Here is a 26,316-nt window from a genome sequence, read left to right on the forward strand (position 1 = left end):
TTGGGCGCAGCGTGGGGGAAGAGGGGAAGAGACTGCCGTGAAAAGATGTCTCTCGTCTTGCAGCTCATAGATTTTGTAGTGATTCATATAGCTCTGCATAACGCAAGACGTATTTACAAGGATAATAGGTTCATATAGGATGTTTCCTCACTCCTCTCTGTAGAGTTGTTCAGACACAAGGGGAAAAGCAGGCAAATATCTTTGTCCTCAGTGCTTCTTTGCTGTTCAGGACAGGCCTCTTTAGATCATTAGACAGACGTTGAATTTTCAAGTTGGCAGAACTCATATACAGTACCCTCATATCATAACATTAGAACAGCTTCATTTGCACAGTTTGCTGGAGGCTGAAAAAGGGAGAAGTATTTATGACAAGCTGGGAATGATGAGGCAGATGAGTCTTTATACATAGGAGTAAGACTTTATTTCAACACAGAACAGGGATCCAACACAGCAGTGAATAGGGAGAGAGGCTGTCAGTCCTCTTCTTGGCATTGTCCTAATCCTTCATACAGCCTTTTTATGTAGCCTCTTCTGGTGCTCCCCATAATGCCAAAGTTTGCTTATTACTGCAAGAACTGCCAAGAATTTCCCAAATGGAAATCCCCGTTCCAAAAGGAAAAATATTCTGAGCCTTCAATAGCTTAGAAAGAGCTGTTTAAAATGAGAATTAATACAAGTTTAAAGGAATGTACTTGAAAAAAAGGCAAATATATGTCTTAAATTCCTTGTTTCCAAATTGAAAAAAAAAACCAAACCAGCAACAAACCCCTCCTCTTTACCAAAGATTTTATTTAGACTACTTTTGTAATATTTCTTTTCCTCTTTTTAATAGTCTTGAACTATCCCATTGCAGGATTAATTAGGATAACCTTTCATCTGTTTATGTTCTACCAGTGACATTTGAAGATTGGCCTTCAGTGAGAGCTTTGGGTGATGTGTACGCTGAGGCTTCGGAAACTTCTTCTGGACAAGCTGCCAGCAAACTGTTACCCTTCTAAATGTCAATAAGCTAGACATCAATTGTCAGCTTGCATCATTTCTAAAAGCCTGCTCTCTTTGTAGATTAGATCAAAAGTCAGATGAACACTGAAAAAAATAGCACCAGATTTTGATCATGTATTAAGCATTTTTATCCCTCGGGACTTGGGTGAAGAATGTTATACTTGAAAGACTCTAGCTTACCATTGCACAGTTCTAAAAAACAGAATAAAGATTTATAGATCAATTTTTAGAATATTGAGCAGAGGCCCTAATGGATTTTTTTAATATAAAGGTACCTTAAAAAGGGATGTCTATTGAGAGGAAAACTACAAAGCAGGAATTTTAAAGAAGTACTAACAACAGTCTGTGTTGGGGGGGCATGGAGTAGAAAGAAGTTGTGGCTGAAGTTGAGTATGTCTAGTGGTGAGACCATGTGTTCTACAGATTAAAAATACCTGTGTTGAAGAAAATACATTATTTACCATGTGGTCAGTTTCTTCCTGTCTCATGTTGGTGGTTTACCTTTTGCATCAGACCGAGGACATCACTAATTATTACCAGCAAGGTCTCGAGCAATGACTGGGAGCTATTTTTAATTCTCTTGGTGTTACAGTGTTCCTCTCTTTTGGCACATTGAAATCTGTCTGGAGCGTTAGGAGATGTATGTTCCTTTCAGTATGTTCTATGGCTAAGGCAGCTTCTAACATAATCCCCTCCCTCTTCATTGCAGTGATATACTTGAAGAAGAAGTCACAGAATATTTCTATTGATAAAAATATAAAAAAGAATACAGTACGTGATATATATATATATATATATATATATATGAATGAAAGACACCTTAGAACATGGAGGAAATTATCCATACAATGATTTTACCTTCCTTCATACCTTTCCTTGCTATGGGACCCATATTTTTCAATTATTGTGCCACCAAAACAATTTAGAACCTCCAACAGGGCCATAATGGAGATGTTCTGGCCCAGTTCTCTGGATCCAGACCGTAAAATCATTGTTAGCTGCTAAACCATCTGCGACAAACATTTACAAAGAGCTCCATTTGCTCTTGATGCTGCTGCCCCTGCAGAAGCTCTATTGTCTGTGCTTAGCCTAGTGCTCGGCTCTGCCCTCTCAAAGCTTGATGGAGAAAGCGAAGCAGACTGTGATAATCCTGGCATTACAGTCCCCACCATCTCACACCTGCATGCTGAACCACTCCCTTTCCCACTCCCCCTTGATCTTCTCCATGTGCTTTAATCGATGTTCATTTCAGACCTAAGGAAAGACTTGCCCCAGGGACATATAAAGCATTAATAATTGTATTTCAAAGGTTTATACTTGAATCTATACATCTGTGACACAAGTCCCTCATACATCACCTCTTGATCACAGCACTTTACTTTGGCATATGTCTGGCAGACAAATTGATAAGCTTTTCTATTCTAAGCAAACCTCTAATATCCCTTTTTGGGCTTTCCTCCTCTTCTACTTTGGCTTTTATTATGACTGTGGAGTTGCAGGGAAACGCATTATGCTAGCTGTATCTGGTAATAAAATAAGTGGTGGGAGATGGAGAGATCCATTTGGTGTTGACTCCATTTGCAGAGCTTGGCAGTCATTTAGTTGTTAATTAGAGACATACTATTGATGTAACGTTACTAACTTGACCTAATACCAACCTTATCTTTGTATTATAGAGCTTTACTGAGTGTAATGGATGTGAGATGTACCGATGTAACTCTCTGCACTATATATCATCACAAATATTGTTATTTTAAGTAAGTGCTACCACTAGCAGCCAAGAAACAGATGAGTTGATGATCTTCATCTTAGTAAGTAAAAAAAATCCGTAACATTAGTCTTACTATTGGTTGCTTTTCTAATACTGACTTTTCCTCTGCACCATATCATATTGTTCCTGTTAATGTCTCGTAACTTGACTAAGCCAAAGAGAATACGAAAATTGTTTGTCTACCTCTTCTGCTGTCTGAAGAAAAGTACTGTTACAATGACATGGCTGTGATGCTGTTGGGATTGGATTTGTATTCCACAGAAATCATCCAGCTTTAGCCATCTAAAATTTAGGCAGCAAGTCAAGACAGTGATCGAGGCTTCGCTATAGTCAAGGGAAGAAGAGTGGGTGATTCCTCCCACCTCTACTAGACACTAAGTTCAGAATGAAATGAAGCACACTCTGGAGATGCATCTAGCCATTCATTACACTGGAAACATAGACATGTAGCTTAGATATGATGCTTAACTTTTAGATTTCTAAAGTTAGATGAGATGAATCCAATTCAAAGAGCTTGCTCGTGCTTCTTTAATAACCTGAATCAGCTCATGTGAAAGTAAGTGAAAACTTACCATTGACCTCCATGGGACTGAAACCATATTCAAATAGAAATACAATTATGACATTGTGTTAATGTCTTGTGCTAACAATTGTGCTAATGATAATATTGATATGTCATCACTGAAATTACTCAAGACATAAAATTGGCTGACAGTTATTTCTGAGGATGGGTCTATTGCTGACCCATAAATCTCTATTTCTTTGGCCTTCTTTCATTATCAGGCAGCTCACCATTCGGAAGGAAATGTCTTTTCAATTTTAGATTTGGATAGGCTGGATCAGGTCACCTCCATTGACAAGTGTTATAAAACTTGGCATAGTTACCTGCTGAGTATTGAGTGAAAGTTTTTTCTGTAACTGATTCATCTCTTTATGTGTTCCTAAGCACTTATAAGAAAAAAAAATAAAGGCCTGAGGCAGATCAAATAGAAAAAGATAGAAAGGATTCAGAAGGATCAAAGTGAGAAAAGGTTATTCCCAAATGCTTTCTGAAATGGCAGTCTTCAGTGCTGAACTGAAAACACTCTACAGTTATTATTACCTATTTGCAATCAGAGCCTGGAGTACGTCAACAAGGAAATGGTCTCCACTGTAGGAGTCATTCTACATCCCAAACAAAAACTTGTCTCTTAAAGTACACTTGTTTTACGAATTAGGAATTTTTAGCTCTCCTTCTGCAGTCCTCTAGCAGTTGTCTAACTTACCTTATGTATTGCTATGGTATGCAATGGGCTGGCACAACATTGAATGGAGTTATATTGCCCTAGCAGCTGAGTTGACTAAGTAATGTTCTAGCATAGCACGCTATTTCTAAGCATGCATAAAGCTCCATTTAGACTTGACTTATTGTTTATGATATCTCCTAAGTGTTGTGCTTTCACTGTCTATCATTATGAATTATAGATTCAGGGTGACAGCATCTTTCGAAATAGCTTTCTTCAAAAACTAAGAATAACCTTTCATTGACCACAAACCCCTAAAAATACACATTTTTTTCTTAGTTTCTGGAGATTCTGACTAAAAAGTTCTATATTCATTAATGACTTTTGCAAGTCACTAATCATCTGTTCACTTTAGACATAGTTTTAATTATATAATTTATTCAGAACTCTTCACATCTGTCCTTTTGGCTTGTTCTGAATCTTCTGCTGTTCTTACCCATTCCTTATGTAACTCACACGTTGTACTGCAGCATTTGATGTATTTCCTTTTTTTTGCTTTTTTGACTCGAAAGCAGAGAGGAAGGAGGAAGATACATGGATTTACTTATTTATTTTTTTACATTTGTCTGTTAGCTTAGGTTCAGGCTGTGAAAATGCTACTGCAATGCTACCTAACAAGCACCTTAGAGCCATGGCTCAAGTTGAAACCTCAGAAGTCCAAAAGAGTTTTCTCAAGATAAGCATTCTCTCAATTATTTAACTGGTTTAAATTTAATTAACATCCAACTCCATATATTCACCTAGTGATAAGTTTAGCTATAACTATATCACCTTCAGAAACAGCATTTGAGCCTCAGTCCCCCATATCCCAAGGGAACTGGCTGTGCTAGGGAGGGCCATCTTCTCTTTTACCCATTCAACCTGTTCTACTTTGTATAGATAATTACTTACTACACTAGGGGCAGGGCAGGAGATAGGGAGAAAGGGGAGGAAGTAAGAGGTTGTGTCTTACTAGTTAAGACATCAGTTAGAGGGTGAAAAGATTGAGGGGGGGTCTTGCAATAAATATGCATAAGAGGAAAAACTGCTTAGTTGAGACTGACAGTTACCTGGCTTAGCGTGTTAAATACTTTGTTTAGGGGGCTGAGCTAGGATGTGATTTCAGGTCCCTGATCTGAATCATACAGATTTGATCACACAGGTTTGCTTGACCTCTGAAAAAATTTCCTCGGATGGGGCACTTCACTAGATTAAGCCTCAGCAGACATTTGGATGTAGATTCTGTGTTACCTTGGTTGTATTACCACTGCAGGTGATGACAAGTATTTTACCATGTTGGCCATTATCCTTAGGGAATTTCTATAGCAAGGACAGTTAGTAAATTATGAACCTGCACCCAATAACCAGGTATGTCCTGGGGTATGTTTATTTTTCCTCTTTTTCCCTTGAATAAGGCATAGCACCTGAAAATATCATAATTTATGATATTTTAGGATCAAAGGACCTTTCTCAGCCATCCCCAGTGAACTAAAATATTAATTGAAGGAGCCCTCTAGCAAAGCAATAGAAATATAGCCTTCAAACCTGCAGAGGGGGTGGCTATCTTTGGTATTCAAAGATTTCTTAGGAATGTTGCCTTTCCCCTCTCTTTTCACATTTATGGTCAAGGAGTCCATAAAACTTCAGCTTTGATTAGCCTCTCCCTTTCTAGGCAGCACAATATGCATTGACAAACTCTGGTCTGGATTTCTATATTTTTGCAGCTGAACAATTCACCAAGTCATTAATGTTGAGGACTGCTCATCACACACTAATAAAAGAAGTAAAAGACTAACAGAGTGCTTTGCTCAAACAGCCACGCCATATTTTCTGCTTGTTGTAGGTGGTGTCACATCCTTCTCTGGATATCACTCAGAGATAGTACAGGCAGCATCCTGTAGTATCTGGTTTCTGAAGAACCTTCTTTTAAAAACTAGAGCTGTTTCTGTGTTTTGTGGGAAGCCTGGCAGCTCCCTCTGGCTTAGAGGTTCACCTAGACTGCAGTTGGGCCTAATTACCTTTGAGGGTCTTAGCATAAGTGCTTCATAGAGCTGTGCTGTAAATATTTGCATTCTCACAAATCTTATTTGAGTTTATGTGAAAATTATAGCACTTTGGCTACAATACTGTAGGAATCCAGGGAATGATGTTGATAAATGCTAGCAGCAGGCCACCAGCAATCCTGTTTCACCACAGGTTAGAACCAGTTGGCTATGAACATAGGTATGGGAGACTGCTAGCTGTGAAGATCCCAGTCTGCTTATTTGCTAGTGGATTTATGAAAATTTTGGAAGGAAATAACATGCTGACAGTCTTCTCAAATATCAGGGTAATATCTACACTACATTAGGGTGATGATAACGCCGAGCCTTTCTCACAGTAAAATGAAAAAGGAATATGTTCATGGGAGTATGCCCAAGTGCAAAAATCTAAGTGCAACCTCCACTTCACATTTACATAGTAACATGCACCGGTAACGTAGGTGAAGCGAAGAGGAGACAATTTGTTAAATGATTACACTTGATAGATTACACCCCACAGGATCCTTGAGGTGTGCTGAGTGTGTTGACGATATGGTTCAGATGAGAGAAGACAGAACTGCAGTAGACTTGAAGGCAATAAAAACTAGCATGACTGATTAGCACGTGATTTTAACTCTACTGGCATTTTCTCTCATACATGCTGAGAGCATACATATAAAAAGTCATTTTTATATAGCATTCATATGTGTATCAAAACTGTTTTAAAAAGGTGGTCAGTATTGTTATTTCTATTTTACAGAAAAGGACATGATAAGACAATATGTCTTAGGGTCCCACAACAAACCCAGGGTTCCAGAACAGATTTCCAATACCCCAGGCTGTGGCTGTGAAGACAGGCTCAGCAGAGGAGGATCAGTTTAGGGAGCATTTAAACAAATTGGTCATGCACAGGTCCACAGGACTGGATGGGATGCACCCCCCAGCGCTGATGGAGCTGGCCCATGTTATTGCTAGGCTCCTCTGGATTCCATCGATTCCATTGATTGTCTTACATCATTTTTCCTTCTTGAGTTCTTTGGATGCTATGGGTGTTACTTCAATCGAGCTTGTAAAACCTGTTACATTTCCACATGTCATATGTAGTTTTAAAAAGAAAAAAGGCTAAAAAGCACAGATGTATTAGGCAGCTCACATAAAAAAATCTGGAAGGAATTAAACTGTTAGTTGTATTTTCAGCTGGGGTTTTTTTGAGACAAAAGTCCTTGGGACTAATCCGATATTTAACTACACCAGCTGCATTGCTTTATGTGGTGGAGTAACTCTTCGTTTACAGCAGAACAGAAAGAGAATTGGCCCCTTTAGACTTCCCTAGCAAATTTTTATGGAAAGAAATTGGCATAGCTGTTTGTGAAGGATATCCTGTATGCTAACAGGAGCTTTCTTCAAAAGTTCCCAGTTGCCTGTCTCTCCCTCTTTTTCATTATTTTCTTTGTTTATCTAGGTTCCTTAACAATGATCCTAAAATTAGAAATAACTAGCAGAGGTATGGCACCCTCCTAAACAACTAAAAAACATAAGGAGAAAAAGAGAACAGGGACCATCCTAAGGTAGTGGTTCCGCCTCTTCCTTCCTTTACTTGAAGATTTACAGAAGAAGAGTCGAGTCTGCTGAAACATATTAAATGGGGCACAAACTGCAGATGATGTACTAAGCTATTACTATTATTGGAACCAAATCTTCATACTGGTGTTTCAAGTAGCAGAGCGTGCCTGTAGAGCACAGTGTTCAATGAAGGCTGGAAAAACACACCGTTTTGTGCCATTTAATCCAAACTGAGCTTGACATATCTTTCACCATGTTTTGAAAGGAAAACTGTGTGGAAATATATAGATGTACAGAAGGAAAATGTGGCTCCTTTTCTCTTCTTTTGATTAATTTAATCATGCTCTCAGAAGCTGACTTGTTTGTGTAAAACACATTATTTTTCAGTGAAAATAATCTTTTTTATAAAACAGAGAATTAATTATACATTGCTCTTCTGAAAGCATACCTCTCCAATAGAGTGAACTCATGAATCAACAGCTTATAGCTGTTGTTTCTAAGTACACTCTATTTACAGAGGAGCACTTACATGACATTGCAGAGGCAATAAACCAAAGATAAAGGAAATTTACCAGAGCAGAAATCTCTACTCCAGATAAGATGGTATTAACCATCCCACATTTAAGTGGGTTTATTTAGTGTCTTTGGACACAAGCATGTCAATGCTGGCAAACTGTGTGAGACAAGAATTTCAGTCAGGGGCTGCGTAAATCTGAAGCACTATGGGAAGAAAGAGGGACAGAAAATATGAGCAGCAGAGGATCTACCAGGAACAATTAGAGGGCTGTAACCCCCTTCATTTCTGTCACCTGGGGTCAGCATGCATTACATGTCACATGACTGGCAGCAGTCCAAACAACCTCACCTTATGAGCATAACTGCATTTATCCCCTAGGATACCTAGATATCTGGCACACTATTTACAGAGTATTCGCTTGGGGGAATATATACATCGAGATTTAAGACCAGGAACAATCACAAGGAAAACAGAATCTTGCCTTGTGTGTGCAATTACACTGCAAATTCAACCTTCGCCTACTTACTATCACTTCGTATTTATATGTTCTTCACCTCTCTCATATGTCGTCACCTCTTCACCTGCAGTAACCTCATCGCAGTCTACAGCTTCCTCAAGAGGAGCAGCGGAGAGGGAGGTGCTGATCTCCTCTCTCTGGCGACCAGCAACAGGACACAAGGAAATGGAATGAAGCTGCATCAGGGGAAGTTCAGACTGGACATTAGGAAAAGATTCTTCACGGAGAGGGTGGTCGGTCACTGGAACAGGCTCCCCAGGGAAGTGGTCATGGCACCAACCCTGTCAGAGTTCAAGGAGCGTCTGGACGATGCTTTTAGTCATATGGTTTAGTTTTGGGTAGTCCTGCGAGGAGCAGGGAGTTGGACTCGATGATCCTTATGGGTCCCTTCCAACTTGAGATATTCTATGATTCTATGATTCTCATCTTTTAATGGTGTTTTAAATGATAGCTCAATACTTCTGAGTTTATCAGCCACAATGGTGAGCAAGGCAAACTCTAATCCAAATGAAAATGGGTTCAGTAAAGGGTAGGGTTATCTGTTATTTCCTTCAGTCCACACCAGCCATAACTTGAGACCTAATTCCTTTTCTTGCTGTCTCAATACATTTGGTTAGATGATAGATTTATTTTCAAGATGCCACAGGGACTTCTGAGCTTTAACCAGTCAAGAGGGATTCTAAAAGATTTTCTTAACTTTCTTATTACTGAGCTAATCATGTTATGGAAAAGATTTCAACAATCCCTATACTGAGGGTTTTGAATAGCATCTTCCTTCAGTGGGAAATGAAAGAGCATTTGAAGAAAGGTGAGAAGGCAGAAAAACAGCAGACAAAAACTTAAAAACACCCATGCAGGAATAAAACTGTATGTTTTTACTCTTAAGATGAATAAAGGCAATAAGCTAATTCCTAGAGTTGGAGAGAGACCTTTTCCATGCAGTAGTGGTCTGAACCAATGCATACTTCTGTATAGTTTCATTTACAGTAGTCTGAAGATAGTTCATGATTTAATGAAGAATACCACTTTTCTTGATATATGTGTATTTGTATGACCCTTAATCAGTTATTCACTAAAAATTATGACAAGATATATAGGTAAGTAAAAACATTACAAGGATCATCTGAAGTACATTTCTTTTCAAGGCCTCTCAGGCTACAGACAAGATCTATTTCAATAGCTGGAAAAAAGTTCCTAGAAAGCCATACTGTACAGGGAGGGTCAGATGCTGAAATCTGCTGTAATAGAGGGTGAACATATCGGAAGGTGCTGGCAACCTGTTGTGGAATCACAGTTACTTCAAACACTGTAATGAAGCAAAATTATCACACTGCTGTTGGGAGTCCATCTAACTGAGCAACTATAGGTGGAAGAGAAGATACGACAAGGAGACTGCCAAACTGTTAACTTCAGGGAAGTTTCCTGAACTACTGTACAGTATAGAAGGACAGAGAAATCAGATCCCCCTGCTACCGAAAACATTATCAAATCTTGACAAGATGCAAGGCAAGTGTGAGATGTCTCCATATTTCCTGCCCTGCAAAAAGAGCTGAAGTAACATGCTCTCTCAACACCCCTGATGGTGCACTCTGGCTATTTTTCACTATTCTAGCATGAGTTGTGGTTTATAGCTACAGCTGAACACAGTAGGTGGGATTCAGTCTACAGCCATTTGAGATGCTGTACGCTTTTCAAGACATCTGCATGGGGCTGGCAGAAATGACACTGGACCTGGTACAGCAGACCACTACCCTTCAGAAGATATAGATGGAGACAGGTGAGATACCTAAGGCATCTCAAATGACAGTACACACTTATGCCTGGACAACTAAATCATACCCAGTAAGTCTAGGCAGAAACGCTGCAGGAGTTCACAAAACCTCAAAGAGCACTGACTCACTTCTTTTCAGTCCTGTTTTAAGGGTATATTTGGATTTAATAGCCTCACTGCAACATGTTTTAAATGATGCATGAAGTGAAAAATCCAAATCACTAGAGGCAGGGTTTTTTGCAATCATTATGTTGTTTATGCAATTAGTTTCCCTACTTGGTACAAGCAACCACCAGGCCCCCCATCCTCTCTGTAATGCCTAGACTAAAAAGCAATATTTTAAAGTGTTTATGAAATATTTATCTTTAATTTTGCCCCTCTGCATCCTTGCAGGGTCTTGACTGCCTTGATCTGGAAACCCTCTATTTTCTGTAGCTGGAATAAAGCGTATATGCATATTTGCCCACACAATTTCCCTTATGACAGATTTTAGTTAAAGATACAGTTAAGTGCTACTTATCATGTAAAGAGATAGGAGTAGAAATAATCACAGTTCTGAAATGAAAAGACTGGCAGATTTTTTTTTCTTTCATTTTTGTTAGTTCATGTAAACAGTATAAACTGGTAAAATCAGGAATTAGTCCGGTAGACTGGGCAACTACCACAGGCAAGGTACTAGAATAAATGGACCAGTGGAGTACAAAGAAGAATTGGATGACCTTTCACAGTTCCTTCCAGCACTATTTTCTTTAGTTCAAATAAATGGCATAATCCAATGTGGCAAGCTTCACATTAGTCAAATAGTATCTTTGCTTTGCAGAGATTGTGAGTATTTGCAATTTTTAGAGGAAAGATGAACAGCACTGTTAATAACTACTGATTATTATCTAGAATCTGGAAACACATTTGGGTTAAAATGCTGACTTAAAGAGATCAAGATCTCACCTCCAGTTCTTCTTTCATGTTCACTTATCATGAACTTCGACATCAGGAGGGGTCAAATAATTATTCAAAGTTACTTTAAAGGCTCAGGCTGGTAGTATTTGAATATATCTGGCCTGCTTCACATCCAGATATAATTTTGCTATTCTGTCTTTAGATAGTTATTGTGTCATCTTTCTTTGTCTCTTCTGGTTGGGAATGTGCATTAGTCATTCATACTTCTTTAACAAGAACAGGTCATCTGGCTTGATGATTAATGCCTCTCATCTTCAATAACAGCACTAAGAATGCTAAAAACCTCATCAGACTAATTAGTAAGAATGCCCTTGAGCCAGCCACAAGGCCTCGGTACAGATCTGTCGTGAGTTCACAGAACTGCTATGTCTGATCTTTTTAGTTACTTCTTCTAAGAAATATCTGGTCATTCAATGGAGATCACAGACACAACAATCAATGGCGTGAGAGTATCAGTTTTGTCAGGATTTTTCCTGAGCTAATTTCAATGCACTGAGTTCATCACAGTTTTCATTAATGAAAATTGCTCATCTACAGGAGATTATATGGCAATGTAACAAATACTGACTAAGGAAGAAAATTAGATAATTCTGAGCCAAAATAAAATTGTTTACTTAACAAATTGAACAGGAAAGCAATGAAGATAAGACAATAAATGAAGATAAGATAATAATCTCCTGCCAAAGATCTCTTTTTTGTCCTATAGGGAAAAATAAGTGAAGCCACAGTGGTTGATCTATTTCTTTTACTGGTTTAAGAAGGGACTCAAAGTTCAAATTGCCATTTTTGCCCTTGTATTATGCTTTACTAACTTTTCTAAAGTTTGAGGCAAGCCTTTCTTTTATTTACTTTAGTTTTGCTATCATTATTCCTGAAGTACTATTATTCCTAATTTAGATTGCCATAATTTACCAATTAATCAGGCTCATAGATCCATATAGCCTTTCATTGTTAACATTCAATAAAAGCAGTGAAAGATTTGCTTGAAGACAGAACAAACAATCCATATTTATTAGTGTTAGCTTACTTCCCCAGGTCACTACAAGGCTTGATTCACCACTACCTAAGTCAGTATAAAGGCTTCAGGGAATGTAAATGAGCAGAACTCTTTGCAATAAGCAGCTCTAAATTTTGTTACCATGAGCTGTGTGTGTGAAATACAAGTTTTTTCCCTAATTACCAAGTTTTATCCACAATTGAGATACTGATATTTCTGAGAAGTAATGCAGGCTTCCTTCTTGAAAACTGCAATCTTATTCTATCACTGATTAACAACATTCCACTAAGCAAAATCCTGTGAGATTTGTACTACTCCTCAATATTTGATGGTGTTATACTAGCCTCAGGATCAGCCCTAGGGCATGTCTTCTATTCTGGAACCTGTATCCCTCAAGTCCCAAAATCCATATTTTCACACATCATCTTTTTTGTAGCTGTGGAAATTATCCTATGTGCCCAGCATGCTTTATGATTCTCCAGTTGCATACTGTGGGATAGGACAATCATTTTAACTGTAAGTGAACCACTTAACTATTTTTGCCTGCATGTACTCACTGAAACTTTCTCTTCTTCCCTTCTCTATTCCACAAACTATCACACAACCCCTCTGTCAGGGCCCAGTCCAGCTCTTCCTGAAATCTACTGGTATATTTATATTTTAATAGGAGCTTTGTCCCTAAACCAAACACCCTGTATTCTTCCACATCAGGTGCGTAGTTTCTGCTTGCTACTTGCTACCTGGCTGTTTCCTGTATTAGCAGAAATTCTGATGTTGACACATGAGCTCCAAGAAACGTAAAACTCAGAGAGAAGGGCTTCCCTGCACACCTCCCTGCCTCTCCCCTCACAAGCAGAAGCCTGAATTGCACCTGTGAACAGTGCCAGGCATTCCTGACTCGCTCATAGAAATCTCTGTCCTGTTTTTGCATTCAGTAGAGTTGCTGCAGGCAGACAAAATACTATGGAAAGTGATTTTGTCAGTCTCAACATCAAGATGTTTTGGGCACATCTGTGGAGACCTTTGTATAACGCATTAAGAAGAAAATACTGCAGCGGGGTGACTTCACAGTAAAATTATTTCATCATTAGTTGACAATTCCAAACGCAGACACATCTGAAGGGGAAAGCGAGAGTGACAGTTACAGGGCTGCTCCTTGCCTTGACTTGTTGGGAAGCAGATCCTTTAAGATGCTGCTCTACCCTGAAAAGTAGTACTGCGAATAACAGCATTGTGAGTTGTATTGTCTTTCAGGGATTTCCATAACAAACATACAGCACTTGCAAGTGAAAAGATGTTTCAGCCAATGCCTCATTTCAGAAGTGAAAGTCAAATTGTACAGGGACATACATACGTCACTTATGAGTACTAATAAAGCCCCTGTGTTTGTAGTAACCAATAACCAATTATTTGGCGATTCACAAGAAAAAATATTCCAGTTCACTTTCTTCAGAAGCTGTCAACTCTGAAGCATTTATATGAGGCAGAATGTAATGTGGCCGTTAGCACAACATGGTAAGATACAGAACACATAAAAACCATTTCAGTTTAATAGGTTGTATTTTCAACTAAAATTAACTTTTCAAACAAAATATATTTGAACGTACTACTTCTTTTAGAAATGCAGTTTTAAAAGATGAAAATAACAGGTAATAGAGTTTCAGCACAGCTGCACTGCATGTTTTTGTTAAACAATCTAAAACTCTGTGAGCAGCTCCCTACAGATGTATGCTTTGTGGCTGATTAACTTTGGTTATGCCTCTGTAATTATATTTTGGGTCTACTGCAGAAGAGATCACAATGTCTTCTACCTGGTCAGCTGGTTCAAAGCTGAGATATGAAAAGAACATTTTAGGTCAGGACCTAAACTGTACTGTTCCTTTCCAGAATTGTTTCCTGATGTCTCCAGCATGTTACTCTGCCAGTACTGTTTCAATGCTATAAATCTTGTGTCCAGATATGTTAAAGGGGGTGATTGTTCTCCTTCCATCAAGCTTCTGAAAGTGTTGCTTTGTTTTTTTCATTTTTCATCCCTAATCATCAGATCATGATCCTCCATAGAGGATGAACATCTCAAACAGTTAGTTTTGTCTCAGTGCTTTTGCTTTATCATTTGTCATGCCAAAAGTTTTGGCCTAGCAGACGAGTTAGGCAAACAATCCTTTCTAATTAGTCATTTAATCCAAATCATGAGCCCTAATTTTACATCAGAACTACGTTAGTGGTATGTATTTTTAAGCATTTCTTTTCTTGGTTGATATTAGTTTGCTAATCATAAATATTTGCAGAATATTCAGCAGATCATTAATCCCTTAAGAACAAATTGCACAAAGACTCCTGTCGGGACATCTTACCTATGTTTTCCAAATTTGTGCGTAGCTAAGTGCAGAATGAAAATTCTCTCTTTCATTAAGTCTGGACTGCAGAAGTTATACCTTCATACACTTAACATTAGTTTTATAGAACCTGCAGTATTTTTTATATTTCCACAATGCAGTGTAAATAAAATGTTGTTCATGGTAAAAAAAAGAAAATCTCCTCAAGCACAAAGACAAATCAATGAAATAAAAATAATCCACAATCACTGCATTATCTGAGAACCTCGGTAACCTGTTCCTTGCACTGAAGTGAATCCAGTGCTTAGGACACATTAAGGGGTTTGCTGATAATGTTCAGGAAGTGTGCATGGGAAGTAATGAACTCAGCTCTCCAGTACAGTCTAGTAGATCACTAATCCCAAATGAATACTTAGGTCACTATTTAAACTGAGCAAACACTATCGCAACAATATACATCAACTACCTTCCTCGCTTTATGGAAAACATACTGACACTCTTATTCTAATGCCAGTCACAGCTTTATTCTCTCCAAATATATAAATTTTATCCTCTGCATTTGAATTCTGAAGGTGTTCTGCTTTAAGTCAACATTTTAATACACTACTTTGTTGCTCCAAGAGAAATCAGAAAATAGGATTTTACTTTAGACCTTTTGACTAGGTATTATTTTTTAATATTGTTTGGGTTTAGAGACCAGCATTTCAAAAATCAATATCCATTTTCCTGATGTGCGGTTGAAAGAAGACAAATAGGAAAACAGGAAAGGAAAACAAAAGGTAATAATCAGAGTGGATCCAACATAAATTGAACTGATGTGTTAATATCCTGAGGAACTAATGTGTTAATTGCTATTTTACTTACCTCATAGGTGTTATCCTAGTCAAGTCGTATTCCAGCCAAACATACACAGGTCCATTAGACTTACTGAGTTTCCCAAATAGAGCAGACCTTGATCTTACAAGGCTTCCTGGTTGCTGATACTCTTTTGAGCAGTGCGATCCATCAGTATCAGATGAGCTTAGTAGGATCTGGGAGCACCTTGTGCTGAGTCTGATGATACGGCTTTTCAACGTCCTCTTGCCTCCAACCCCATTTTTTGGAGGGGGGCACGGGGGAAAGGTGAAGAATTAAAGCATGACTCTAATAAGTGTCGAGGTACATTTTTCACAGCTACTCCACTCTACAAGAGCAGAAACTACATGGTAAGAAAACTTTATCTTCTTCATTCTTGACAAGAAAGAAATTTATTAGAGGATATGAACTGTTATTCCTCTCCTCTTCACTAAGTGAAGACACACAGTTTGCATTTGTTCTTTCTCCTTCTCTATGGGATGGTTCTGTGTACTTTCACTCCTTTGGATGAAGGATCAGGCTTTTTTGCTTACAATTTCTCTGATAAGGTGATGTAAAACAAAGAAGTTTTGTTTTCTGTTTCCGCCAGACCACCGGAGAGATATTGCAAAAAAATCTGATTTTCCATTCATTTATTTGCAAATAAATCGGCACTAATTCTACTATTGTCACCAAAATCAGCTGACACCATAGAGTTGCACTGGCATGTGGGTAAAAATGAAACCGGGAAGGATTGGGCAGTCCATCATTCTCTGAACGCCAGCTGTCCTGACATTTCCAGCCAGTAGAATAATGCACATTTCTGAGTATATGGATCTACACCCTTGTCTGGTAATGCCATTCTCAGATGACTTTTGTCTAATCTTTGCCAAGTTATTTACACTTGGCAAAGTGTAATTACACATTTATACACGGTAAAAATAAACTATGACTGTTACTTGCACTATTAACATTTGTAGTACATTACGGCATGATGTTTGCTGTATTCACCAAATACATATGAAATGTGTTTGTGACAGAGTACTGTAGATGGGATTGCTAAGGATTAGGGAAGGAAGTTGTCTTTTTTGTCTGTTCCAGAGTTTGCATACCCATCCTATGTGTATTGATTAAAAGATTCTGACGTCTCCTGTTCCCTAAATGACAGCCAATAAACATGACCAGTGCCCTCCAGATATTTACAGGCTTCAGTTTTTCTAATGGCTCATTATACATTCCCCACATACTCTGTCTGCTATGGGATCTCTAAAAATTAAAATATGTTCTGACTCCATGAAAATCCTGTTCTGGCTCCATGAAAATCCACAGTAAGTATGCTACTATTTGTTCCCTGAGTTTCAGCACTCCCCTCCCCACATGCTGCGTGTCTTCATCGTACATGAGTAGGAGAAATGTAGCCCACTAGGTAAATTTGTCTACATCACTAGACTGCTGGGAGTCCTCATGAGTTTAGGTCTGCACATTGCATTGACATTGTTCAATGGAAGGTGTTCTAAAACCACAAATGATAATCCTATTATTTCACCAATATTATACAGAATCTCTTTAGCTGAACTCTAATAACATTTTACCCAAATAGGTTTCTGTACCCTTCATTAAAAAGTTCTGTTTAGAAAGCTAGGAAATATTTTCCCTGTTTACATAATGCAGATGTCCTTTTTCTTAGCTTCCACTGGCCACTTCTCACTTCAAAATGACAGAATCACAAGTAGCATAAGAAATGGAGCTACTGAATAATTCTGGATATTCAAAATGTAATTTACACACCCTCTTTCCCCCACTGACTAAAAGACTTTAAGGTCCCTTCCAACACAAACCATTCTATGATTCTATGATTCTATGATTCTATGAATACGTAAAGAGATATATCTCTGGCATCACAAAGCAATAAGTAATAGGTGCCCATGAAGTTCCAACTGATGTGATGCATAGACCAATGGGCACTGCATTTGGAGCTGACAACGGCTTGCAGTATGATTGCCTCCTATCTTTAAACCATTTAGCACTTGCTCCCTGGAATGATTGCTGCAGAACTGAAGACAATTCAGTGTTCCTTTTGATAAATGGTTCTTGAAAGCCCGAGACATGCTCTGTCTGGAAGAATTCACAGCCATCTGCTGAAAAGCTAATGTATTCATCTCACATGTACAAAATGGGTTTGTGGATGGTGTCTCACTACTTTGCACTAATATGACTTCATTGCATTGAAATCAACTTGCACCAATGCAAAAATGGAGTTTGAACCTGACCCATGCATTCCATTTAATAACACAAAACCACTCAATTACAGCAACAAGAAAGCATGTGGGAGGAAGGGATTTCTGTAATCTCTTCTTTTCCTTCTAATTGCTCCCTTACTAAAATTTGCATTTGTCTCACATTGGATAAGAAACTTAGAGGAGTATGTTTCCTTTTTTTGTTGGGTTTTTTTTGTTTTTTTCTCCCAGTATAATCCAATTCTCTTGTTTATTCTTAACTTCAAAAATAATTTTGTAACTGAACGCAAGTAGTTTTTAAGTAGCTTAGGTAATCCCTCATATATTTTCATCACTGGTATCAGGACAAATGCTGTCTGAGGGACATGTATTATTTTTGCTGTCACGTTGGTGATGAATATAGTTTCCTTCAAGCCACAGAGATTCTACTATTTCACCAAGGTCATCTGCTTCCAAGGCTTGCCCTCTATGCTCAAGAAAATGTACAGAAAAAGCTGAGGCTGATGCCTACAATGTGGCCCTGCAAGATATACTGCTGAATATCTTTCACCCCTGAGAAAAACCTCATGTGATACATTTCATCCCTTACATAAACTATCTTGACGTTGCCAGAAAGAGCTGATTGACCTCAAGGGAGCTACTTTGGATTTAAACCCGGTGCGGAATCCAAATCTGTTGTTTCCAGCCTTCACTTAGAAAGAGTCATATCAAGTATGAAGTCAACATGTTCAAACCCAGTAATGCAAAAGATCATGCACCTCTTTTCTGACCTCTTGTCAAATTAGATCCTTGGTTTACAGTCACAGCATTTCCACTGAACTCAGTGAACCCACCTTGGCTGTGGATGATATAGGTGTAATCAGAAGTAACTATTAATTGAGTCAATGCATTTAACCACTGTAAACCCATTAACTTATAGCACAACGAGGGGCATTTGTTTGGGCGTGCGAGTCTGTAAACATCAATGAGCATAACATTTTTTTTGCTTCACTGAAGTCAATTTATACTCAGAATCAATGTGGAATTTGGCCCCTCTTCTAAGCTCTCCACACTGGTGCTTTTTGGAAATCCAATAGCTAGTGCATAATCTCTTTTCAGTTTAGCTAAATACAGGTTACTATCTAATTGTTGTTGTTCACACATCTTCTTGTGTTTCTCATTAATTATAGTACCATTTTAATCTTCAGGATTTCTGGATAGATTTCCAATTAATTCCCAGTAAGTAGGACTGAAGAATGCACTAAATAACCTTTAGCCACTGCCTAATTTCAGGTGTTCCACAAAGAGCTAGGTCCTCTTTTCCATAGCTGTCCTTCTAACAGCTTTACTCATATCAACAAAATGTGTTTCCAAGCATAATATTCTCTTGGCATAATCATCTGATCATTCAGAAATACCATCTGTGCCTTGCTGGAAACTTCATTCTTTTATGAAACTGGCAGTGGTGACAAAGTTCATTTCAATTCCCAGGATATGCAATCATCAAACAGTTTGAAATTCTCTTTTGAGAGCCAGTTTTCCACACGGATAGAACTTTTAAGTACAGATAATTCATGATTTGTTGTTGTTGCTGTTGTTGTTCAACGCTTCATGGAACACTGTCCACCATCCTTCCCTGCCTCCCACCACCATTTTCCCTACCAACTTCTTAGCTAAGGCAAGATGGATGAGACTCTCTGTGAAGCCCATCAGCACTTGCTTTTTAATCAGCAGTACAGATTGCTGTTGACTTAAATGAAGCATATTTCCCACCCAGGGACTGAGCACATTGCCTTCAAGCAGATCATATTTTAAAATAACCCTAGGAAAAGATCTTATATCACGTAAGGCTTGAGAATGAAAAAACCCCCCAGTATCTTTTGAGTGTGAAGGTAAATTGCTTTTCCTGTTCATATTTATGAGAGGGACAAATTCCCTTTTGCTTCCTTCTAATACTTTACAAGCACTGAATTCACTGCTAGACTCCTGTAGCTTTTGAACTTAACAACTAGAAGATCAGACAAGCTCAGCTTTTTTTGCTGTTGATTCTTTCCACTAGATATTTTTAAAATTTCCAAGTTTCAGACACAGAATTCTGTAGCAGGTGACACAATTTATTTTTCTGCACCTGCAGAAGGTAGGTGGAGAAGGTATTTTACAGGGGAGTAAAACCTCTGGGTTTGGTACTCCTCAGTTAATAAACCCCTGTGCAGTACTTGAAATGTCAACTTTCAACCACAAATGGAAGAATTAAAATCCCTGGTTCCTCACTAGGAAATCCAATGGATAGAAGGTGCCTAGTTACTTGGGATTCATCTGAATCACACACCCTTTTTTAGGGCTTGCTGTGACTGATTTACAGAAGGTTACCACATAGCATTCCCTGCATATTCCGTTGGCAACCTAGATGCCTGACTTAGAATGTGAATTGTTGTTAGGCTTTGACGTGCCCAAGTGGTCCTTCTCCTTAATGTGAAGCTCTCCAGGCCAGCGGAAGGAAGTCGTTATACAGGAACCAAGCTTGGTCTGTCTCAATCTCCCTCTAAAGGAGTCCATCTCTCTTACAGTGATTAAAATTCCTTGTGCTTTGCTCAGAAGGACCTGAATTCCAGGTCACCACAATGGAGCAGTGTGCTGTCACATAGTCAGGTAACACAATTTGTGTAGGGTTCTCTGGCCTACACAAATAGGCAAAAAGATGGGATAAGTTCATGCTGTGAAGCTGAACTAGAAGTCCAGTTTCACTCCCTGCACTGGGCTCATGCCAGGTTGCTTCACTATTGTCATTCACTGCAACTTTCTTTCCATCCTGTTTCCATTTAGTTGTGTGAGACATCCCCAGAAAGCTGTTTCTTGGTGATGTGGTGTGAATTCCAGAAAGCACCTGTATGAGCAAAGACATGATCTGGATATTTAACTTGGCTGATATAAAACAGTTTTCTAGAAATACCAGTAAATTAAATTACAAGATAGTGTGTAATGTAAAATATCAGAACAAGACTAGCCATCCACTGCTCCCCCAGCTCCACCAATGCAGAGTCCTGTGCAGTGGGCATCTGTGTGCTGAAAGGATTATTAACTACTATGCTGTGGAACAGCCTTTTCATTACCTTAAGTTAAACAACATGTGGGAATAGTTCCAGAAAAATTGAGACTTTTTAAACTGTTAATATTTAAATTGTGAGCTTTGCAGCATGCCTTCCAGAAATGTAAATTGAAATATTCCAAATAGGAAGAAAAGTCTGTGCTAAAAAAGGCCTTCAAAATAATACCTACTAAAAATCCGTATTATGCCAACATCTGATAGAAAAAGAATGGTCAGCAGTTTTGGATAAAAAAAGATCTATTGCACTTCAATTTAAAACTATTTAATTCCTTTAAGTCAATTCCATACAACTCAGGGGAGACAGAATAGTATTTAAGAAATCAACATATATTAATTAATCATTGTGTCAGGGCCCTAAAGGCACCAATGGACCTTACTGTCTTTGCCAAGCCTCCTCAGCTCTCTCCCACCCTGCCCAGGGCCCTGTCAGCCCCCCCGGGCCATCAGCCCCTGCCCCAGAGATCCCACAGCAAGGCTGATCTCCACTCCTCAGAGCTCTGCCCTGCCTGGCCATGGGCCCCACCGAGCCAGGCCCACCCGCAGGCACACGTCCCAGCCTGTTCTTGGCCTGTCCCCAGGGAGGTGCCCAATGCCCAGGGCTGGGGCAGCCCCAGTGACCCCAGCTGCCTGCTCCTGGCTGGGGTTGGGATGGGCCCTGACTGCCAGGCCCTGCCCTGCTGCCCCCGGGAACAGCCGCTGCCCCCAGCCCCAGGGAGCTGCTGGCCCATGCAGCTCCCTGCCACATGCTAATGGTTCAAGGAAAAGAGGGATTTGCCTTATTTCAAGACTATGTTAAGTATTGTAACATCTCCAATAAACCCCAGGGTCTATGGAGTCTTAGGTAGATTTCTGTGTTTCACTGCTTCACCTTTAGCAAGGGAACTGTAATACTTCAACAGATCATAGAGGTATCGCAAGGATCGTGCTTCTTAACCATTTGAATTCTACTGACTGAATGGAAGAATAACCTTTCCAAAAAAAAAAAAAATAAAAGGGACCCATTTCAATACTGACAGTTCACTACCTTTTCTTGTAGCTTCCCAGGAAGAAAGGAACAAAGCTGAGGTAGTTACAGATATATCACTGACTGAACTCATCCTGACTTCAAGAATTGTTGATGCGTGTGCATTAATAATTAATCTTATACTTTCTATTATTTTCTCACCTTACATAACACTGGTACATGCTGTGTAATTGTTGCACTTCACAATATTTTGTGAACCAAAGGTGTTTATTCAGATTAAACCCAAACCAGCCTATTAGAAACTAATCCCCTATCCTCTACAGCTCTTTCAGATACTTCATTTGTTTAAGAAGTCTTGCCATTTTTATAATGTAATACCTGACTTCCATAAGTTTACATGGAGGCTTTCTATAGCAGTGGCACCCTCTTAAGATCAGAGGAGAAGGCCAGCACCATCAGGGTGCCGCGACGGCTGGCTGCTCCTCCAGGTAAGATGTGAGGGAGCCCAGTGCAGTAATATGGCCAGCGGGAGCCCTGACCTCAGCAAGAAGGAGCCGGGATGCTGAGTGGCACGTCAGGGTTGGATCAGGCCTGGAGACAGTGACCAGTGTCAGGCACAGCCCAGTGATCACCCAGCCAGTCCACAGTGACAGGGCAGCTCTGAGGCTGAGCCAGAAAGCCCAGGCAGGGTCCGGATCAGGGTTTGCACTGAGGAGCTACGACAAGACCCCTGTCGGCAAGGGAGCTGGCCTTGGGCTCGGCCGGCTCTGTGCCTTCACCCACCAGCTATGCACTCAGGGCCCCGGCAAGGTCTGGGGTAAAAAGAGGCTGCAAGTTTTAAGTGAAAACTTTCATTGTAACCAGCCCAAAGGAGCTGAAGCATGTTTAGAAAGAAACTTATTAAAGTAGGCAGTACTACAGGTTTTTTATTGATTCTCTCTCAGTCTCTAAATACAGGTGATTAATTTACACTCTGAAGCGTGACTTTTTACCACAATCATTACTGGGAGCGTAGAAGGTGTTGAGCTCTCAGTAAAGCTAGTGATACAACTTGTGTTAGTTGGCATGACTGTGAGGAAAATAAGTACAAGTATTTGTAAAATGGCTAGGCTAATGACTTCCGTGGTAGCGGTAAAGGATCACATATTTTTTATCTGTAAACCTCTTCACCCTGCCATACTGTACAGCATCAGTTTAGTGATTTTTAAATTTTAGTGAATTTTAAATCTATGGATTATAGTGCTCTGCAAATTCACTTTATACAGCATAAATAGCCCAAAGTGATCTCGATGGCTTGGAAAATCTGGCCCATACTATGGTCTTGCATAGCTTTGACTATTTACTGGGGCAGTTGCCAATTGCAATCATACGAGAAGAGGCTGAAAAACACTTCAGAGTTTTACTACACTTTTCACCTGTAGCTTGTGTTAAATTCAGTAAAGTTTGGAACTTGTCTGGATCCAGGCCTAAGCCCACAGTTCATGTTGGCTAGGCCAAAGATTTTATAAGGCCTTCTGACTTTACCTTACAAAACATTCTCCAGAAGCAGATCAAGACTTCTCAGTAATGAAGGCAGAACTGAACTGTCATCCCAAGAAAACGGCCAGAGGCAGGCCCATAGCATTAGGAGAGAAAGGTGAGGAGGTAGAGCCAGTGTTCTGCTGGGCTGAAGGGAATGCATGGCCTGAACTCCACAGATTTGTAATTCAGGTGAAGAACCTTGGTTCAGTGGATATCCTAAAGATGGAAGTAAACATTTCATCATGTAGCCTGAATGGAGGTAGGAAATGGGAACAAAATTGAGCAATAAGCTCCAAAACTAGCAGAGAAATTTCAAAGATTAAGTTTAAAAATGACTACAAGTGGTTCTGGGAGAAATGCCCATGAGAAGCATTGGTTAAAACCTGTCAAAGTAAGAGAAGAAAAACTTTGAGCTGGCAGTCCAAAGACAGCTTTCCAAAAACATCTAAGGAAAGGATCAGGTATAACAATTGATATCTTGTCTTACAGCTTTCTTACAGATAAAGTGAGGCTTTGAAGATTTAATGCATCCAGTATAATAGAATCTTCCTTGGCTCCTTGACTTTTGGTCCCTTTTTTTTGAGTGAAGAAGCATTGCGGGTACTGAGCCCACGGTGCCTTGACTAGTATAATTGGTCTCTTTAGGCCCATACTCACTGAGGTTTTAGGTTTATCTCCAGATCTGTGGCAGTATGGAGACGGAGATGAATTAGATCTTCCATCACAGCCTGCTCCTCTTTAAAGTAAGTTGTATCAGACTCTGCAAAAGCCAGAATTACTTGTTTTACTCAGGGAAATTTGTACAAAAATCTGTCAACCAAATGTACCTTAACAGGATAAATTCACAGTATACGGAACTGGTAGTATAGCTATCCCTTTTTTTAATGTAGGAATGATCTCAAACAAGACTGTTCCACAGAAGATACTCTTTTGATACATAACCTTTGCTGATGTTCCAAAAAAAGCAGGAAGGAGAGAAAGAAGCAATAACATCAAGTCTTTCTAACAGATTTCTGTGGTATACAAGAGCACGCAGAGGTTACAAGATCTGCAGTCATGACAGTGACTGTTACTTTTCTCATTGCTGACAGCAGGTTTGAATTCTAGGTTTATGGTTGATGATGACAGATCCAAGATATTAGCAATTTGGCTGGTATTTTACACACATAATTATGGTGAGGGCAAAACTGACAATGTCCCCATCACCTTGGCATGTCACTTGTGATGTATCATGAAAGCAGGAAAAATGCAGGCACTTGCTTTTCATGCAGTGAACCAGTAGACTGCAATTGTAGCTTTGGAGCCCTTTTTTAGAAATGTAGTGCAAACCAGTATGTTAAATACATGACTAAATTAACATGAAATTAAGACTTTTGCTCATGCTTACAGAGGACACATATTCCTGATCAGTCATTGCTGTGATCTGAGCATTACAGAGCCAAATATAAACAGGCAGACAAAATAGTCACATTAGAGAAAGAATGTCAGCATAACCAACTGTTTGTTTGTTTGTGCTTCCACCAATCTGCCAGCTACACTTGATCCAATGCATTGTACCAGACTCCCCACGCTTACTACAATTCCTTTATTCCACAGACCCTTTTTTCATAAAAAGTTCTTTTAATTTGGAAGGGGAGGAATCCCTTGCACTTTCCCATCCATGCAGCAAGTTATATATATTTATATACACACTATACACACACACAAACACATACATATATATATATAAACACAGGAACAAATGAAGAGCTTTGTTTTTGTCTTTCTTCCTCACTTTTAGCATCAGGGAATGTGACAATTCCTAAATAGCCTTTTTTCACAGAAAGTGATACAATGATGTGATGCCACAGATGTCAGCTAACAGGTGGATTGTGCATTGTTGACACCTGTTTATTCTTGTGCATATTATTTTTGACAGTTTGAAAGGAAAATGATATTTGAAATTTTGGAAGAAACATAATTCAGAAAAAATCAGTGGCCAAGGGAAAATGCACTCAATAAAGAGTAGTTTTATTTCCTTGTTGCAGAAATGGCTGTTTTCCTTTTGTCGTGGTTTAATTTCAGTCGGCAACTAAGCACCACGCAGCCGCTCGCTCACTCCCCCCCACCCGGTGGGATGGGGGAGAGAATTGGAAGAGCACAAGTTAGAAAAACTCGTGGGTTGAGATAAAAACAGTTTAATAATTGAAATAAAATGATAATAATAATATGATAATAATAATAATAATACACAAAACAAGTGATGCACAGTACAATTGCTCACCACCCGCCGACCGATGCCCAGCCAGTCCCCGAGCAGCGGCCCCCCCCGCCAGCTTTCCCAGTTTATGTACTGAGCATGACGTCACATGGTATGGAATGTCCCTTTGGCCAGTTTGGCTGTGCCCCCTCCCAGCTTCTTGTGCACCTCCAGCCTTCTCAGTCAGTAGAGCATGGGAAGCTGAAAAGTCCTTGGCTAGTGTAAGCATTACCTAGCAACAACTAAAACATCGGTGCGTTATCAACTTTGTTCTCATCCTAAATCCAAAACACAGCACTGTACCAGCTACTAGGAAGGAAATTAACTCTATCCCTGCTGAAACCAGGACAGTATCCACCCCTTATTCTATACCATCTACGTCATGCTCAAGTCCCATATTTTCCAGTGCAACCTCATTAACCAACCACCCCGCTTTCCATCCTTTGATATAACACACAGATATCATTTCCTTAGACTATGGACCACCCTTGTGGAATGTCTGTAAAATGTCCAGAAATGTCCATGAAATATCCATTGAGTTCATTTAGTCCGTGACTTTGGGCTCCATCTGTGATGATGGTCACTCAGGACAGGAGAGGTGGTGTGTTGCGTGGAGTTACTGGGTACCAAAGCCAGCTCAGGTCAGGTCACTGCTGCACTTGCACTGCTTCTTGTAAGGCTTGTCCTCCACTGGTTCGGGTGGTTCCTGCTATAGTAATTCC

The sequence above is a fragment of the Aptenodytes patagonicus genome, chromosome 2, assembly GCF_965638725.1.
Source record: "Aptenodytes patagonicus chromosome 2, bAptPat1.pri.cur, whole genome shotgun sequence".
Classification (NCBI taxonomy): domain Eukaryota; kingdom Metazoa; phylum Chordata; class Aves; order Sphenisciformes; family Spheniscidae; genus Aptenodytes; species Aptenodytes patagonicus.